This window comes from Adiantum capillus-veneris, chromosome 23 (genome assembly GCF_014529385.1).
Source record: "Adiantum capillus-veneris isolate H3 chromosome 23, ASM1452938v2, whole genome shotgun sequence".
Lineage (NCBI taxonomy): Eukaryota > Viridiplantae > Streptophyta > Polypodiopsida > Polypodiales > Pteridaceae > Adiantum > Adiantum capillus-veneris.
Window position 1 is genome coordinate 137725573 of NC_140953.1, and position 6785 is coordinate 137732357.

Here is a 6785-nt window from a genome sequence, read left to right on the forward strand (position 1 = left end):
TGCATATGTGTGTGTGTGTGTGTGTGTGTGTGTGTGTGTGTGAGAGAGAGAGAGAGAGAGAGAGAGAGAGAGAGAGAGAGAGAGAGAGAGAGAGAGAGAGAGAGAGGGAGAGAGAGAGATATCGATGACCACCTTTGTAGGTACATTGAGAGGAGAGAGTGGGAGAGGGGGTTGTGTGGGAGCGTGCTCTACGTCATGTCATAAAATCTAATATCTAACTAACCCAAATGATTTTCTCATATTAAATTGATCACTTAATGTGGGAGAATAAACGGGAACAAGTGTTAAGATATAGGTATGTGCTTTTAGATCTATCTCAACACGGGGCCAATGTAAAGGGGCCCAAAAGGGAGATGGTCTATCAAAGAGCAAGGCTAACCAATGGAGCATAAGACCTTAGGGTTAGCTTCATTGAAGACCTCCAATAAATGTGTGTAAAAGTCCTTTTGACCTTAAGTAAGCTAGGGCTGAGCTTGAGGTGGGAACCCGGCCCAAGCTCGAGGTGCTTGTCCTGCTTGAGGTGCTTGTCATGCTTGAGGTGTTTTTCATGCTTGAGGTGCTTGACTGGCTCCATGCTTGAGGTGCTTGACTTGCTGCATGATTAAAGTACTTGAGGTGCCTTGAGAAGCTTGCCTGAGATGCTTGTGGGAACCCCCCTAGTTCAAGTGCTTTGTCATGCTTGGTGAGTAAGGTGCTTGATCACCTAAAAGTCAAAAGCATTCCTACAAGAGGGGGGGCGAGCCCTTTTCCTAGGGCCTAGAGAGAGAACACCCACTCACACACACAAGGGAAGCCCATCTTGAAGAGGCAGCAAGGACACATGTCAGGCCCCTACCCATGTTACCTTCATGTGTTGCTTGAAGCCTATTGGCTAGGCTTCAAAGGGGTCCAATGATAAATTACATGAATTATCTAATTGTTTTAGCATTTATCAAGTCCTCTCTCTCAAAGGGGAAAGGGGGACACTTGTCCCAAGGCTACCCATGTTGCTTGTAATGGCTCCTGCTTGTGATTGGCTAGGCCTGGAGGGGTCCAATGAGCTTCAGGCATGAGCTACAAGGGGGGGTCGACCCAAGCAAGCTAGGGGGGTGCCTAGGGGGTATACTCACCCACACACACTCACAAGCACTCTCATTGTGTGATATGCAAAGTGCAAGAGCTCCCTCTCCAAGCAAGTGGAGGTTGAGAGCCTACACCAACACTCTTGGCTATGGAGTGCAAATCCAACCAAGAGCCATGCTTCAATGCTTAAGCTTGCCATCTCCTTCTTCTTCATTACTATGCTATTATGTATGCTAGCAACAAGAGTATGATAAGTGAGGAACTAATTCTTTCTCCTACGAAATGTTTCTTCTTCCTCTTCCCTACCCTCATTCCCTGCTAGCTCTCTCCACCTTCGAAGGTGTTTGAGGTCTTGGGACTGAGGCTTGGGATAGTTAAAGCTTTCTTCAAGTTTATGTTATGTTTGTGGTGCATGAAGCCTTCCATCTTCATGGCATCACCTAGGTCACAAGGAACACAAAGACTGTATTGTAACAAGTCTCTCTTTATGGGAGAAATCATAATACAAATGCCTATTGGAGGGGGGACCGGCTCCACATAAATCCGGTCCTCAATTGTTGTCATGTTCTCTAAACTCTCTCTCTTGCAAAAGTATTGTCTATGCCAAGTTAACTAATTGCTATGATTATGTTGCTATCTTCAATTATGTCTACCCGCTATGCTCACAAAATCATTTCTTGAAAGTACTCTCATTAAATTCCGCTATTCTCAAATTGAATAGGCAAATTCCATTACATTGGTATCAGAGCATTTGGTTTCTCTTTTCTTGCTTAAGAAGAGAGGTCCTTAAGTAGCCTATAAATGGTTGATGTTGTTAATTATAATAGAGTAAGTGGAACTGGGATCTAATACCGGTTTTGTTAAGCCCACTATGTGGGGGGTGGTGCACACCTCGGGAGCTTTGGACTTAATAATGGAGTCTTTTTAGACTTGCCTACGGCTTTACCATTATTGAGCCATAAGAAGTCCGAAAGGAGCTAGCCCTTGGCAACTCTGCTATGTTAGACCTACTCCTCTACTCTCTATAATTAACCACTTTGAGCCGTGGGTGTAGATACTTAAGAGCCGATTTTCAAAGGCTAAGAGGAGTGGCAACTAAGGTTTTGAATTGCCAAAGCATACACTAAGTACATACATAAAATTTTGTTAACATGGCTGACAATAATCAAGAGAGTAGAATGAACATTGATAGCTTTGATTTTGCACATGAAGGTGCTAATGATGATGCTCCCATGTTTGTGAATTATCTTGTGACTAGGTTGCAACAAGCTATGGGCAACCCTACCTTGCAAGCCGAAGTTACTCAACAACTTCGTGCCTATGGAATTTCCCTTCCTCTCCAAGAGGAGAGAGAGCTTAGGAGGCCTCTTGAAGAGACCCCCAAAAGAAGACTCTCTCCCATTCGAGAGGAGGAATCCAAAGAGAAAGAAAGCAATGAAAGTCTAAGTTCTTCTGAAGATGTGGCTCCACGAAGAAGGCGGTCTAGACGATCGCCTACTCCTCCCAAGAGGAAAAGAGCAACCCATAGTCCTTCTCCTCATCACTCTCAAAGGCAAGAGAGGAAACAAAGGAAGAAAAGGGCTAGGAAGAGGTCACCCTCTTCTCCTTCTTCTTCACCTTCCTTCTCTTCTGATGAAAGTTATGGCTATTCTCCTAGAGAATACAAGAGGGGAGGGCATTGCAAATCATTTCCTGCATGGCGAAGGTCACAAAAGCTAAAGAAGTTCAAGGAGGGAGGAAAGAGTATCTCTTTTCTCACCTACGATGGCACCTTTGGTGCTACCGACAAAGTGTTGGCCTTCATCCAGCAATTTGATGCGGCCTTTGGGAACGAGGGCTTCACAGAGTCCTCCAAGCTACGCCATGTAGCTATGCACTTCCAAAAATCAGCTCGTCAATGGTGGGCTAGCCTTCGTGGCAATGGAGAAGCCCCAAAGACATGGAAAACTCTACGAGTTTCCATCATGAAGCAATTTCTTCCAAGCGATACTAAAGATAAAGTTCTTACCGAATGGCGCGGCTTGAAGCTCCTCTCTCATGAGTCTATCAACAAGTATGTAGATAAGTTTTGGGATTTACATCTCAAAGCTACTGTCTTTCAAAAGATAGACTTTGCCGAGCAAAGACAACAATTCTGTGCGGGATTACCTGAAGAGATGGCCGAATATATCAACTCTCAACGGCCCGGTACTATTACCGAAGTAATCCACCACACCATGGTTGCTTCACGCATCAATTTCCATCAAGGGGCTAGACGTAATGTCAAGCCCATGGAAAACAAAGATAAAAATGATGCAAAGGGGAAATCCAATGCTCAAAATAATTCCCAAGGCACTTCCAACAACAACAACAACAATCGGTCCAAGGAGAAGGGAGTTTACAAAGGTAAAAACAAACTCTCTCCTGAAGAGCTTGAAGCTTTTCGCAAGGACCATAAGTGTTTCAAGTGTGGGGAGCAAGGACATGGCTATCGTTCTTGCCCCAAGAAGAATACTCGCAATGAGACTCCTAGGGCTTCCACCATCGAAGCTCCAAAAGAGGATGCTCATTGCAAAGGATCATCCCTCTCCTATGCTTGGGGAAAGGTAAGAGAGCATGATGCCTTCATCTTGTTTGACCCTGGCTCTACTCTCAACTTCATATCAATAGAGTTGGCCACCAAGTTGGGCATTCAAGCTTTTGAGATGGGAGATATAGTAGTGGCTGATGCAGCTTTCAAGGGACAACAAGCCTCCGTTACTCCCTTGATTGGGAAGTTGAGGCTTCATGTCCAAAGCTATGTCGACAAAGAAGACTTCTTCATCTCTCCCCTCCAACATCAGGATGTTATCCTAGGGGCACCATGGTTTGATCGCATGGCTGCCAACATGAAGTTCCCTGAAAGGAGAATTTACTTCACCTACAGGGGAAAGAACATGTATATAGATGCTAATGAGCGTGGTCGCACTATTCCACTTGTAAATCCTCTTTCTTTTGATAAATCAATGAAGAGCTCAGTTTCTGCGTACATGATTTATGTCAAAGATTCTCTAAAAGCTAATAATGTTTCATCAAATGAAAATGATAGGAATCAAGAAGAGTTAGACTTGTCTACTTTTCTAAAAGGATTCCAAGATGTATTCATCGATGATATCCCTATGGACCTACCTCCAAAACGAGGGGATGATGACCATCGTATTGAGCTCCTTCCAGGAAGCTCACCGCCTAACAAACCTCCTTATCGAGTCTCACAAGCTCAACAAGAGGAGATCATGAGGCAAGTACAAGAGCTGGTAGACAAAGGGATGGTGAGGCCTAGTTCCTCTCCCTTTTGTTCTCCAGTCCTTTTAGTGCAAAAGAAAGATGGTACATACCGTATGTGTGTGGACTATCAAGCACTAAACCATATCACTATCAAAAACAGATTTCCCGTACCTCGGGTAGAAGATCTGTTTGATAAGCTACAAGGCTCTACCTACTTCAGTAGGATTGACCTTAAGAGTGGCTATCATCAAATAAGGATAGTGGATGAGGATATCTTAAAGACCGCGTTTCGCACAACATTTGGTCTTTATGAATATCTAGTCATGCCTTTTGGCTTGACTAATGCACCAGCTACGTTCAATCGTTTGATGGAGAAATTTTTTAGACCATATCGAAAATTCACTGGAGTGTTCTTCGATGATATCATCATCTACTCCAAGTCTTTGGAGGAACATAAGCAACATCTCCAAGTGATTTTTCAAGCCTTGAGGGAGAACAAACTTTTTCTCAACCAAAAGAAAAGTGAATTCTTCCTTCAAGAGATTCAATATCTAGGCCATATTATCTCTCACGATGGTATTCGTATGGATCCATCAAAGTTAGAGGTAATAAAATCATGGCCTAACCCAAGGAATCTACATGAGCTAAGAAGCTTTATTGGTATGTGTGCATACTATAGACGCTTCATAGCAAAATTCTCTCAAGTAGCAGGACCACTACACGACTTAACCAAGAAGAACGTTAAGTTTGTATGGACTGCTAAGGAGCAAAATGCTTTTGAAAAACTCAAAGAGAAGCTTACTTCCCAACCAGTCCTCGTGCTTCCGGATCTCTCAAAGCCATTTGAGGTCCAATGTGATGCTTGTGGTGATTGCCTTGGAGTGGTTTTGCTTCAAGAAGGGCATGCCATAGCATATGAGAGCCGAAGGCTCAATGGTGATGAACGAGTCTTGGGCATTTATGAGAAAGAGCTTTTAGCTATTCTACATGCCCTAGACACATGGAAGCACTACCTATTGGGGACTCCATTTATCCTACGAACCGACCACCAAAGTCTCAAGTATTTCATGACGCAAACCAAGCTTTCCGACAAACAAATGAGGTGGGCAAATTTTCTTACGCAATTTAATTTCCATATTGCTCACATAGCTGGTAAGCACAATCAAGTTGCCGATGCACTTTCACGACGACCAAAAGTTAATGCGGTGTCTATAGCTACTCACAATGATCTATCCTCTATGATAGATGAGTATGCTACTGACCCTGACTTTAGAGACATAATGTCAGCCCTTGCTTTGGGGAAGAAAGAGGAACCATTCACCTTGCAGGATGGTTATCTTCTCCACGGCAATAGGCTATGTGTTACCCATTCCCTTCGTGAGAAGGTTATGTATGAATCCCATGCTCCTCCATATGCAGGGCATAGAGGTATTCAACCTACTCTCCGAGGAGTAGAGACGTATTTCTATTGGCCTACCATGAAAGTGGACATACAAGAGTATGTTTCAAAATGTGTAGTATGCCAAAAGACCAAGTATGATAGAGGGAAGCAACCTGGATTACTCCAGCCATTGCCTATTCCAAATTCACCATGGGAGAGTATATCCATGGATTTCATGTTTGGATTACCCAAGTCTATCCATGGGAATACAGGAATATGGACAATAGTCGACAGGTTTAGCAAGCAAGCACATTTTATTCCTGTCAAAAAGACTATTAAGGCACATCAAATGGCAACTCTCTTCATATCTCAGATTTTCAAACACCATGGATTACCCACATCCATCGTGTCAGATAGAGATCCTAGAATGACCAGTAATTTCTGGAAAGGTCTCTTTGAAAATCTAGGAACAAGATTGAATTTCTCTTCGGCCTATCACCCACAAACGGATGGCCAAAGTGAGATAGCCAATCTTACGATACTCGATCTACTCAAGATTTATGTTACCGAAGTAGATCAACGCTCACAATGGGAAAAGTATTTACCGCTAGTAGAGTATGCCTACAATAATACTGTACATACTTCTACGGGCAAAGCACCTTTTGAGATCATAGAAGGAAGACCTAAAAGTCCCTTGCTACTGAAAGTACATGGGAAGATCTTCGCCGCCGATGAGTATAGCCGTGACCTACAAGAATCTTTTCAAAAGATTAGGGAGGCTATAGCCATCTCTCAACAAAGGCAAAAAGCTGCTGCTGATAAGCACAGAAGAGCCTTAATGTTCAAAGAAAATGATTGGGTCTTACTCAAGTTTCCTAAGGCTCGATTAAGGCAAACGACGGGCAAAAATCCTACGGGCCATCAAAAGTATTATGCTAAACTAGCAAAAAGATACTATGGTCCTTTCCAAATCTTGAAGGCTATCAATGAGACGGCTTATCAACTCAAGTTGCCCAACCATTGGCTTATACACAATGCCTTTCATGTAAGCTTACTTAAGCCCTACAAAGGAGAGCCACCAATTGAACCAATTATTGAA